General features: G+C 39.6%; 1 pseudogene; it reads right to left on the bottom strand.

Moving 5' to 3' along the window:
- Positions 1 to 1,311: 1,311 nt before the first annotated feature.
- Positions 1,312 to 1,769, bottom strand: LOC109941523 (uncharacterized; annotated as a pseudogene).
- Between the last annotated feature and the right edge of the window lie 11,795 nt (positions 1,770 to 13,564).

Below are 13,564 nucleotides of genomic sequence, written 5' to 3'. Positions count from 1 at the left end.
ACAACTACCTAAAGTTTTTGGGTACAGTAGAACACTCGCTTTGGCCAGGGCACCTGTAAAAATGGGGACACAAGTTGTATTGGTATCATATTACGACCTTGAATACTAAACGCAAATTAAGCTCATTGATTTACCTCATACTCAATTCATGCACATAATCAATAGCTTTAAGGACATGGGATAGGAATAACCAAACAAGCCCTGAAGTGAGAATCTTGTGCTTCTGTACATTATTTAGTTTGTTGTTGTAGCATGAATATTGATGTTTCTTATCTAAATGAAATACAAAGAGAAAATAGAGTAGTCATACATTGATATACATCAAGCATCATACCAACTTACTTTTTTGAAAATATACCACTCTACAAGTTATTCAATCAATACAAAAAGGAGTGCATACCTGCCCGTCAGCTATTACGCGAGGGGCGATCTCTCTGTACAGATATTGGTATAGTCATACAGTCAGAGTCCATAATACATTCCTAGAAATATTAATGTTGTTTATTATGTTCTCACATAAATCTCAGAAATATTAGTAGTCCAAGTCATCATCCTATAGTCTTACTCATGTGTATTGTCATGACCTATTTAAATATTAGAAGGTGGAGGTGGCAGGTCAAGACCTATTTAAAAATTAGAAACAAAACACAAAAAAGACTGCAAAGCAATGAAAATCCATATATCTACAGGCTTCCCATATTTCATTGGCATAGGACATTAGCAGTACATCGGTAAATCTTGTATGAAAACACCGTTGATCTTAGAGGATATAGATAGACAAGGTTAATATGGTCTTACTAAGAAAAACTCCATGGATTTGACGGAAGCTTAAGCACATAAGAAATTTAGTGAAATAGCCACAGAGTGTACTACTAACTTAGAAGCCCTCTCTACCGGATTCAACATAAAATTAATTGGATTAACTGCAAAAGGATTGAAAATATTATAGACAGTGTTTATATTACATGAAATAAAATTTGAAGACAAACTGCAAATAAAATTGGTACACCGATAGTATTTGCTAAAATGGAAGGCCAAAATTCTGATGAGGTTGAAGCTTACCGATATCCAGTAGTGTAGTCCTAAGCATTCAAAATGCAGAATTATTATGATTGGTTAGTTGTATGAAAAGGTTACTGTAATGTGGGATTTTCAGACAGAGCAAGATCATCAAAACAAATTTATTAAGCTTAACTCTGCAGCAATCATCACAAGTGTGGAATCATTATTCGCTAACGTATCATTCAGAAGCGATAGCATGCACTATGCAAACAACATTGCCATGACATATAAATTAATATAGTATAATGGTCATACAAGAATTCTCATATTGCAACGATCACCTCAGTTAAGATCTCCAAAATTCATACCAAAATGGCTAGTAAACTGCGCAGGAATGGGTGTAAATGACAGAGAGTTTACAAAACCTTGCGCTTAGTAAGCATGAGCCTGTCAGCGATGGAGGCCTTGGGATGGCGAAACCCCATAGTGAGCCTGAGATCCTAGACGACCGCGTGCACCCCCTCCTCGAGAACAGATCTTGGGCCGCACAAGCCCCTCGAAGTCGGTGGTAAGCATCTCTCGTGCCTCGACCGGAAGCGCCTGCTCCACCGCAGTGGGCTCCATCCTGCCATGCACCTCCCCGACCGCCGACAACACCATCACGATCTTTGCCACCAGCCACAGCCCACGCTAGCATCGTCGCATTTCTGTTTTTGCATGGAACAAGCGGGTGACGCCGCCGCGGTGGTGGCTGGGGTGTCCCCCATCGCCGAGGCAAACACGAAACCCTAGGGGAAAGGGTAGAGTTGGAGCTGCAATGCCTCCAGAAGGTTCGAGAAGCTACTAGAAGTGGAAATTGTGAGGAATTCAAATGCGGCGGGAGGTCAAATCCGGTGGAATCGACGAGCTTTGATCAAGCTCGATTGGGGATTTTGGGGCTGGGTCATCAGAGTGGGCCCAACAGCTTGGACTTGATCTGAGATTGGGTGGAGGCGAGAGAAAAATTAAGCGATTCAGGTGAGGGAGTTAGCACCTAGGGGCAGCATGGCAGAGCATCCTTGTGCACACGGAGGGGTTCAGGAGGAGGTAGCAGCGCTTGCGCCGCACATCGACAGTGCAGGCCATAGAGAAGGAAACAACACAGAGCATGGGGGCAATACGTAGCTACATGTGTTGTAGTGTATGCCTCTGTATTAGTCTATCTTTCTCGTGCATCTATTAAAAGAATAGTTAGATAAAGAACAAAATGTAGACACACTTATAGAAAATGGTACATCTCACTCACAATATTCAACAATTAACCCTAAACCCCTTGGTATGTAAATGATATGAAATAAAGTAAAATGATGACTTAGGTCTGTTGTGTGACGTTAATGATCGGGTCGCATGTGGGTCCATTTTACTATATATGTATCAAGTTGCAGAGATAAGTTTTAAATTTTATATCATATATATCACCAAACTAAGCCAAATTCACTATTTACTACGTTTTTTTACAATACGTCTTATTAGAAATATCATACGAAGGCAGTTTTATATTTAGAAGTGTCTGGATACTCACTAAAATTTAAGACAATTCTTATAGTTTAGACGACTCTAATAATATCTTTATTTAAGATGGTTTCATATACAGAAGTGTCTAATATACTAACCAAAATCTAAGACAATTCTTGCAATCTTAATGACTCAAAAGGTATATTTATTTGAGATGGTTTTCAATAACAATCCATCTTAAATTAATATAGGACATTTCTTATGATGTAACTGTCTCAAAACACTTCTTTTATTTAAGACGGATCCCCAACAAACCGTCTTACCTTACTCATCACCATACGATAAAAGATGCTTCTATAAATACACTGATATCCGTCTTAAAATGTGTGTCTTAAATAAGCATATTTCTAGTAGTGATGGTACCTGCGCTCCAAACTCAATAATGTCCCATATGCTAGCGTGGAGTGAGGTTAGGTGATGCCTCATTTTATCACTCCACATACAATAATATTCACCATAAAAAACCGGTGGTTTGCCTAGTGGGACGGAAAGTAAAGGAGTGCGTCTAGAAATATGGAGATAACGAAGTGGCATCTTACTATACTTCTTGCACTCATGGCGCTTAGAAGTGACGGACAGCGTGTCGGAGCCGAAGGTGGATGGCGACAAAGAGTCGGTCTCGTAGTAGACCACCTTCTTCATCTTCTTTTTCTTGTCGCCACTCCGATGCGACTTGTGAAGAGGTGATCCCTCCTTGAGCTTGTTGTCGGACTCCCTCGATGGAGCCTTCCTGTGTCTTGTGGCCTTCTCGCCGGTCACGATCTCCCTCTTGGTGTGTTCTCCCGACATCACTTCGAGTGGTTAGACTCTAATGAAGTATCGGGCTTCGATACCAATTGAAAGTCGTCTAGAGGGGGGTGAATAGGCGGAAACTGAAATTTACAAACTTAAAGCACAACTACAAGTCGGGGTTAGCGTTAGAAATAAATCCTAGTCCGAAAGAGAGGGGAAAACAAATCAACCAAAGAAATATAGCGGATGACATGGTGATTTATTTTACCAAGGTTCGGTTCCAAAGAACTTAATCCCCGTTGAGGTGGTCACAAAGACCGGTTCTCTTTCAACCCTTTCCCTCTCTCAAACGATAACCTAGACCGAGTGAGCTTTCTCCTTAATCAAACGGGTCACTTAGACCCCTACAAGGACCACCACAACTTGGTGTCTCTTGCTTTGATTACAAGTGTCTTTGAGAACAAGAATGGGGAAGAAGAAAGCCAACCAAGCAACAAGAGCAACAAAGAAACATAAGCGATCCTCTCATAAGTCCTAGAGCACTAGAATTGATTTGGGGACTTTGATTGGATCGGAGGCTTTGATTTGTGTCTTGGAGTGTTTTGTTTTGCTCTTGTATTGAATGCACTGTTGTGAATGCTTGGATGGTTGGAGTGGAGGTGGTTGTGGGGTATTTATAGCCCCCAACCACCAATTCAATCGTTGGGGAAGGCTGCTATTGATGGGTGCACCGGACAATCCGGTGCGCCACCGGACACTATCCAATGCGCCAGCCACGTCACCCAACCGTTAGGGTTCTGGCGGTTTCGACCGTTGGAGCTTTGTCTTCATGTCGCACCAGACAGGTACTGTGCACTGTCCGGTGCACCTCTGGCGCCTGCTCTGACTTCTGCGTGCACTATTCACGCACTGTTCATGCTTTTGCAGACGACCGTTGCGTAGATAGCCGTTGCTCCGCTTGGTGCACCGGACAGTCCGGTGGCACAACGGACAGTCCAGTGAATTATAGCGGAGCGGCCTCTGAGAAACCCGAAGCCGAGGAGTTTGGAGTGTACGGCCCCTGGTGCACCGGACATTGTCTGGTGGCACACCGGACAGTCCAGTGCGCCAGACCAGGGTACGCTTCGGTTTCTTTTGCTCCTTTCTTTTGAACCCTAACTTTGATCTTTTATTGGTTTGTGTTGAATATTTATGCACCTGTAGAATACATAATCTAGAGCAAACTAGTTAGTCCAATTATTTGTGTTGGGCATTCAACCACCAAAATCATTTAGGAAAAAGGTTTGACCCCATTTCCCTTTCAGTAAGGCGTATGACCGTGTGGAGTGGGGTTTTTTTTTAGAAAAAATGATGAGGTTAGGTTTTCATGAACAGTGGATCAACATCATTATGAAGTGTATGACTACTATTTCTTATCAAATTAATATCAATGGTGATTTAACTGATATCATTCAGCCACAATGTGGGCTCAGACAGGGGGATCTACTATCCCCTTATCTTTTTCTCCTCTGCGCTGAAGGTTTTTCAGCCTTACTCTATGATGCGGAAGCGAAGGGTCTGTTGGGGGACATCTGTATTTGCAATAATGCACCGAGTGTTAACCATTTATTATTTGTTGATGATTCTCTACTTCTGATCAAAGGTGATGTACAGAGTGTGAATCACCTGCAAAATATTCTTTCACTGTATGAGGTTTGCTCGGGGCAAATGATAAGCAAGGAAAAGTCGTGCATCATGTTCAGTAAGAATACCAAGCAGAGTATCAGGGAAGAGGTGATGAGGAAATTGAATATAAAGACTGAAGCCATGAATGATAAATATTTGGGATTGCTGGTTTATATGGGGAGATCTAAAGCTCAAACCTTAGCATATCTGAATGATAGAATATGGAAGAAGATTCAAGGTTGGAAAATAAAACTTCTGTCCAAGGCAGGGAAGGAAGTACTCATTAAGGCAGTCATTCAGTCTATGCTTACCTATGCGATGTCTGTTTTTGACCTGACCGAAATGTTGTGTGATGGGATCAGCTCCATGATTGGAAGGTTCTGGTGGGCAAACCAGGATAATGAGAAGAAAATTCACTGGTTGTCCTGGGAGATGTTGAGCAAACGAAAATCAAAGGGAGGCATGGGTTTTAGGGATTTACATTGTTTTAACTTGGCCATGTTAGCTCGACAGGGCTGGCGTTTAATTCATCACCATGATTCCTTATGTGCTCAAGTGTTGAAGGCACGGTATTTCCCACACGGTAATCTACTCAAGGCAAAAGAGAAATCAGGGATTTCTTATGCATGGCGAAGTATTCTTCATGGTGTTCAAGCGTTACAGAAGGGGCTCATTTGGCGAGTGGGAAATGAAGAAAATATTAACATCTAGTTGGACCCTTGGATACCGAATGGGGCAAATCAAAGACCAGCGACACCAAAAGGAAGGACTATCTTAACAAAGGTGGCATATTTGATTGATCCTAATACTGGCTCTTGGGATAGAGAACTTGTTGAGGCAGTTTTCTGGGACATTGATGCAAATTTAATTCTTGCCATTCCAATTCAGATGGATCAGGAGGATCACGTGGCATGGCACCCTGATACAAAGGGTCTTTTCAATGTGAAATCAGCTTATCACACTATAAAAGATAAGGAAGAATTGATGGATCAGAGACAGTTGGGTGAATCTTCAAATGGAGCAAGTAGGAATGTACAACAAATTTGGTCTCGCCTCTAGAAACTGAAATGCCAACCAAAGGTGGTTCAATTTTTATGGAGATTAGCTCATAATAGTCATCCTTTGTGTTCAAATTTGAAAAAGAAAGGTATGCAAGTAGACACACGTTGCCCAATGTGCAGTCGTTTTGACGAGGATGGTGGCCATTTGTTCCTAAAATGCAAAGATGTTAAACAATGCTGGAGGAGTCTTGGTTTAGAAGAATTCAGATGAACTCTGTTAAAAGAAGCAATGACTCTGAACATGGTCCATGAAATTATTAAACTACCAAAGACAGTTTGTTTGGAGATTATTTATTTACTCTGGGCTTGGTTGAATGTAAGAAACAAAGTGATCAATGGGGAAAAATGAACTCAACTGATGAAGTAGTTCACTCGGTAATGAGCATGACAGGATGGGAGAAAATTGTGAAAGGTAGGAAACCAAGAAATGCAGTTGTTGTACAGATGCAAGAACGATGGACTCCACCACCTGAAGGTTTCCTCAAAATTAATTGTGATGGAGCTTTTCTACCAGAGCTGAAAGTAGGGGCCCGAGGGTTTGTCATCAGAGACCATACTAGTGATAGTATAGCAGCAGGTGCAGGGAAGTTATACAGAGCTTTCCAAGCGATGCACGCTGAAACTCTTGGTTGTTTAGAAGCGCTCAAGGCTGCTTGTGATTTAGGCATTGGCAATATTGTTTTGGAGACCGACTACCTCAACCTGGTGAGTGCCCTGAAGTCAATATCATTTGATCTTTGCGTTGAAAGATGGCTCTTTAAGGAATTAAGACATCTTATGTTTTCAGATTTTATTTCTTGTTCTGTTAAGCATTGTAATCGTATTTGTAATACGGGTGCACATTCTCTAGCTCATTTTGCGAAGCTTGTTATGTTGTGGACAGCTCCCCTCCCAACCATTGTAAACGATGCTTTGGTCCGCAACATGAGTGCTGGACCTGATGTTTAATGATAGTAAGGTTTGGGGATTTCAAAAAAAATCCATATAGACGGCGAGGACAGCGCGTCCAAGGAGTTGATGACGATCGAGGCGACCTTCTCCATGTTGATGTCCGCCATTAAAGAGGAGGACACACAGATATAGATGCGATGAGCTCTAAATTTTACACTATAAAAATTAAGGATTGGATCGAATTAGGATCGAGCCATATTTCTATTTATTTTTAAACTACAAATTATTTAGGGCCCTACTATTTTGTAAAGAAGTATTTGGATCGCGATCCATTACCACCCCTACGTGTGGGTCATCCGTCATCGGCTTCGATGCTGATGGCATGTCCCCCAAAATAGGGGTCCCACTAGATAGCGAGAAGAGTGTGCTAACTCAACCGACCCACTTGTCAGCTAGCGTGAGGGAGAGGGATACGTGCACGTGCATGTTGGGCCAAAAGTCTTATGGGCCGCTCGACATACTATTTTCATCTCTTTTTCCTCATTTTAGAATGGGTTAATTGTGTCTATGCCATTATAATTTTCTATGTTTTGATATATGCCACTAAACTTCTTAAGCTTGCAAAAGTGCCATTAAACTTTTAATCAAGTCTGAAATAGACCATCGTCTACGGTTTAGTCTCAAACAGGCCCACCCACCAGTATATTTTCGTATTTGTCTTTCTACCCTTGCCCTTGCTTTTACGAACACGACACCGGTTTTGCTATTTTTATTCAGAAACAGAAGATTTTTGCTATGGTCACAATTGGTTATTTTATTGTGGACAGTTCATGATTTGTACATGTGTGTTGCAATTTTGGTTCCTAGTTCTGCTCAGATGGTAGCATGTTACTCTGTTAGACTGTTTCTTCACAAGATTTCACTAGGCATTGTTCACTAGCAAGGCTCTGATGACTGGGTAACAGCAAAACAACAATCATGTTGAAGAAGACGTGATGCATTCGTAACAGCAATCGTGTTCGTAACTGTTGAGGACCCAAAGAGATGTGATGCCTTTGTAACAGCAAAACAACAATTGTGTTTGGGCAATAGTACAAAGGGAAATACGAAAAATACATGTATAGTGGTGGGTCTATTTGGAACTAAACCACAGACAATGGTTTATTTTAGATTTGATTAAAAGTTTAATGGCATATTTGCAAGCTTAAAAAGTTTAGTCGCACATATCAAAACATAGAAAATTATAATGGCACATACCCAATTAACCTCTTAGAATTGAATTCTTAAGTGTACTTTTCAAATTCAAAGCAAATAAAGTCCAAATCACTTCAAATTTTTTTAAGAAAATCAGAATAAACCTGAGAAACATTTTAGCAAAGTTTCGACACATTTCATAGCGAGGATTTTTATACAAAAATAATTCCCCCATTTCTCTATTTGGGGGAAATTATGGGGTCACATGTTTTGAAAAAGGAAAAAATCAATTTTATCTCCAAAACTCTTGGCATGTGCTAATTTGCAGAATCATAATGACTTTGTACATTACAAAAGTAGGATGTTACAGACCTATTCCCTTAAAAAGAAATCTCATCCTGAGATTTTAGGTCAAGCTAGCAAAGATGTCAGATTAGTTGGATCGAAGTTCATCGACTCTTTACCAGGTGGGCTCATGTACTGTGTGGTTACTCCACCTAACCTTACACATTTTATCACCTTCCTTCGGGTATATCTTTTAGCAGTCTCCAGAATCTTGACTGGCTGCTCTGTGCATGTCAGATCCTCTTTGACGTCCATGGGTGTTCCATTTGTAGTTGCTCCTCTCGCACTCTCAAGAACTTCTTGAGTCATGACATGTGGAACACATCGTGCACATCAACTAGACTTTCGAATAGCTCCAACTGGTATGCTGCCTCACCTTTTTGTTCTAAGATTTTGAAGGGCTCAATGTATCTGGGTGAAAACTTTCCTTTTACTTTGAACCTGGTTAACCCTTGGATAGGTGATACCTAAGGTAGATGAAGTCTCCTACCTCAAAGGCTAGGTCTGTACTTTTGTTGTCGGTGTTCCTTTAAGATATTTAAACCTTTTGCAAAAAAGTGCCTTTTATTAATTATAATCATTGCTTGCAATGTTTTTAAAAGCAAATGTCCATTTCGTTATGCTTTCTTTTAGCATTTTCTACTGTGAATGTTGTATGTTATTAGGGGTGTAATCGGATCGAATACAGACATCAATGAAATCATATTTGTTTTCATATTTTTATTCGGATTCGAATTCGAATACGGATAGCTTCGAATACAAATACAAATACGGATGTTCTCGAATACAAATATGGATAGTCGTGGATCGAATATGGAGCTAATCGGACACGGATAGCGTCGGTAACGAATATTTTTGTGGGATATCATGTAAGATACCATTCCACACATATCATAGTTGTAATCATTTAGCCCCTCCTTTAGTCCAAACATTTTTGAGGATTATATGTGCACATATGCTACACCTCCATAAAATTCCATGAATTTCTAAGGCTATTTTGAGTATTATTAATTTCTTTACGTATAAAAACATTAAAATGCAATTAAATTCATAAAATATTGATAACTATGATACGTGGTTTCACATGTTATTATGATATGTGGTTTCATGTATTATTATGGTGGTTTCACATGTAATCATTACAGGTTTCACAAATAAGTGGAAATGAAATGAAATAATTGATGACATCTTGTGGATTTTATGGTTCAAATATTTTTGAGGATGCTATATGGACATATGTTACTCCTACGCCAAATTTCATGAATTTCTAAGACTATTTGTGTATTATTATTTTTTTGCAGAAAATCATCAAAATGCATTTAAATCCATAAAATATTATAGTATCGACCAAAAATTGCAAATAAGTTATCAAGACTAATAAACATTCCATAAGAAGATAACCTCAAGTCCCTACATGAAAATGAGAAAGTGAAGTAAAGGTTATGTTGCAACTTGTATACTTAAGCTGATTTCACGTGTAACTCATACAACAAGTGTAAGAAAATGAAAAGAATCACTGGCATCTTATGGACTTTGTGGCCCAAACATTTTATAGAATTTTATGTAGACAAATGTTAACCCTCCGTCAAATTTTATGAATTTCTAAGGCTATTTGTGAATTATTAATTTCTTTCTAAAAAAATCATCAAAATGCAATTAAAATCATAAAATAATCTAGTGTCTACCGAAAATTGTAAATAAGTTACCAGGACCAATAAACATTCTATTAAGGATAATATGAAGTCCCTATGTGAAAATGATAAAGTGAAGTATTAATTATGTTGAAACTTGGATAACTATGGTGATTTTACATGTTACTCACGCAATAAGTGGAAGTGAAATGAAAAAAATCCCTGGCACATTATGGAATTTATGGTCCAAAAATTTTTTAGAATTCAATGTGTACATATGTTATCCCTTCGTCAAATTTCATGATTTTTAGGCTATTTGTGTATTATTATTTTCTTTCTGTAGAAAATCATTAAAATGCAATGAAATCCATAAAATATTATAATGCCGAACGAAAATGGCAAATAAGTTACCAAAACTAATAAACATCATATAAAAAGATAACCTCAAATTCTCACATGAAAATGATAAAGTGAAGTATTGATTATGTTAAAATTTGGATAGTTAAGGCGATATCACATGTAACTCACGTAACAAGTGAAAGTGAATTGAAAGAAACGCTGACAATCTTTAGATTTTATGGCCCAAACATTTTTTAGGATGCTATATGGGCATATATTGCTCCTTTGTCAAATTTCATGATTTTTTGAGACTATTTGTGTATTATTATAATTTTTTCTACAAAAAATTATCAAAATGCATTTGAATTCATAAAATATTCCACTATCGACCGAAAGTTGCAAATAGATTACCAGGATCAATAAACATTATATAAGAACATAACCTCAAGTCTCCATATGAAAATGATAAAGTGAAGTATTGATTATGTTGAAATTTGGATATTTAGGGCAATTCCACATGTAACTATCCAAATATCCAAAATCTGAAATCTGGTAAGATATCTGGGTAGATGTCCGGATATCCGAAATATAAAATCCGGACAGTTATCCGAGAAGATATCTGGATATCCGAAATCCGATGGATATCAATCATCTCATATTCGTATCCGATATCCGAATTGTACTATCCGAATTTGAATCCAAAATCCGAAAATTCTGCGAATATCCAAAAAATTATCCAGCCGAATAATTAGCCTCTTCGGATGGTCGGATGCTCGGATAATATCCGTACTGTTTACACCCCTATATGTTATTGAGTGGTGTTTTTTATTCTTGTTTGTTTATGACATTTAGTGATTGATCAAGTAGTTGAGAATCAGGATATATTCCGTGGAAGGATATCAAGTTTTCTTTAAGCAAGGCTAGTGGACTTCTCCCCCTGCATACTTTGTTTGAACCTATTCAACACATGATAACTAAGTTTACATTTATAATATGAATAATTTGATGGTTAAATATTCAGATACACTTAACTTTTTCAACCTTATTTCTTGTTTAACCTGGGTTGTGATTTAATCAAGTAGCTATGCTATTGCTATAACTCCATAAAAATGTGAGCTCATTTGGACTTCATTTGATTGGTTTTCACCTTTTTGGAGTTTGATTTCGAGGTGCTGAAACTACAAAAGTTTGCAAGGCGAGGTTTGGATGTAGCTTATGTTTGATTTGGAAACCTAGTCAGGTCAGGATTGAATTTGGCCAGGCAAGGTTTGGAAATAGGCTTGGCTGTGTTAGGACATGTACAACCGTATTAAATGAGGAGTCTCTTGAGAGGTCTTCAGGGGGTTAAGTGAAAAAAATCAAAAGAAACTATTCACGAAGAGCCCGTCTCTTCATGACTTTTTATACATAATGTCTCTTAATTTCATTAATAATCTAAGGGCCCAGGGTTGTATCCTGCAATTTGTTAGCTGTCTTTTGTATCTAAAAAACTGTTTAAAAGGTTCTAGCTTGCCTGGCGGGGTTTGCATGTGTAGTTTTGTGTTTAACTAGATCATCAGGCGCCCTAGCAAACATGGCTTTGTAGCTATAATATTTAGGTCTTGTTCGGTTATTCCCATTATATATGGATTGGATGGGATTGGAAAAAATTAAGAAGTTTGACTTGCTTGGGATTTAAACCCACCCAATCCCACTCAATTCATATTGATTGAGAGCTAACCGAACAAGCCCTTAGCCGGTAACAGTTAAGGCATGCAGTCCGGGTCAAAAAGGGAAGCAGCCAGTGCCATTCACTTCAGGAAAAGGGACCTCATGATGTCCATAGTTTGGTACTGGCTTAGACACGCACAAAGGTCATCAAAGTTTGGTACTTGGTAAAATCAAGTATCAAGATCGCGTGGCAGATGTTCCAAATACACTACTAAGTAATCCAACAGATAAACATAAATACAAGATGAGATATGTCCCCTTGCCATTTAACCTGTCAACTATAGATAAAACAACATGCTAACAGTAATAGAAAAAGAAAGGCAACTTCTTTATGAGCTAGGGACTGTTTCCCACCTGAATGCCCTGGCTCATAGAAGGTGTTTACTGATTCCTCAAACCTCTACCAGGATCACCATAGATAGTAAAACAAACCAGGCCGACATCCTCAAAACACAAACCATAAAGGGCTTGTTCGGTTAGCTCTCAATCCATATAGATTGAGTGGGATTGGGTGGATTTAAATCCTAATCAAGTCAAACTTCTTCTTAATTTTTTCCAATCCATAGATTACGGAATTAACCGAACAAGATCTAAGCAGGTGAACTTTCAGTCACATCACAGAGCCTCACATGCATACCTGTAACAGACTTCCCTGTAGCAGACTTTCGCCTAGATCTGGTCTGCATGCTTTCGCATCTTCCAGCAGCCTCAGCTTGCCCTGCTCGTAGCCAGCAAAGGCTTCTGCTTGGGAACAAAATGTCTGTGCAGGAAAACCATTCCATATTAGTTACCTGTGTATAAGCATCCACCGCTACAAGGTAGTCCTTTATTTCTTCTGAAGGCATCATCGCCTCTTGATTGGCCTCCAAGGATCTCTTTTTGCTTCACAAGACACCTGGACATCAAATTAACCAATGTCAGATCTCAATAATTAAATCAGGTCTACCTATATTTATGATGATAAGAGTCCTGCCATTTAATATAGTAAGGCCCGGACTGACACGAAAACTGTGTACATAAAGTGCTTGATAGACCTCAATAGTTTGTGTCCGGCCTGATTTCAGATTTAAGAGATGTCGCTTCCTTCAGTTGAGATCTTTCCATCCGGTTGCTAACTCAAAGCAGTTATGATGGACAACAGACTAAGGCCCCCACGTCGTCCTCCTCTGGGCGACACGGGCGGCTCCCGTTCGACCCCGCCCAACTCCACCCCACCGTCGTCGGAGCAGCTCGCCAGAAGTCCGGCGAGCAGCGAGGAGGGCGGCGGCGGCGGCGGGACTGCTCTCTCACTCATTTCCCTCCCTTCTTCCACCCTCTCCACTCCTCCCTCTTCTTGGAGGTGGCCGGCGACCTGATCCGCGTTGGGAAGGCTAGATCGGCGGGCTAGCTGGCCGGATCTGGGAGGCTGTCGCCGTCCATCGCTCCTCCCCGCTGGCATGG

This window comes from Zea mays, chromosome 8, assembly GCF_902167145.1.
Source record: "Zea mays cultivar B73 chromosome 8, Zm-B73-REFERENCE-NAM-5.0, whole genome shotgun sequence".
Lineage (NCBI taxonomy): Eukaryota > Viridiplantae > Streptophyta > Magnoliopsida > Poales > Poaceae > Zea > Zea mays.
Note: the sequence above shows the minus strand (reverse complement) of the source record. Positions and strands in the feature narration are given on the sequence as shown.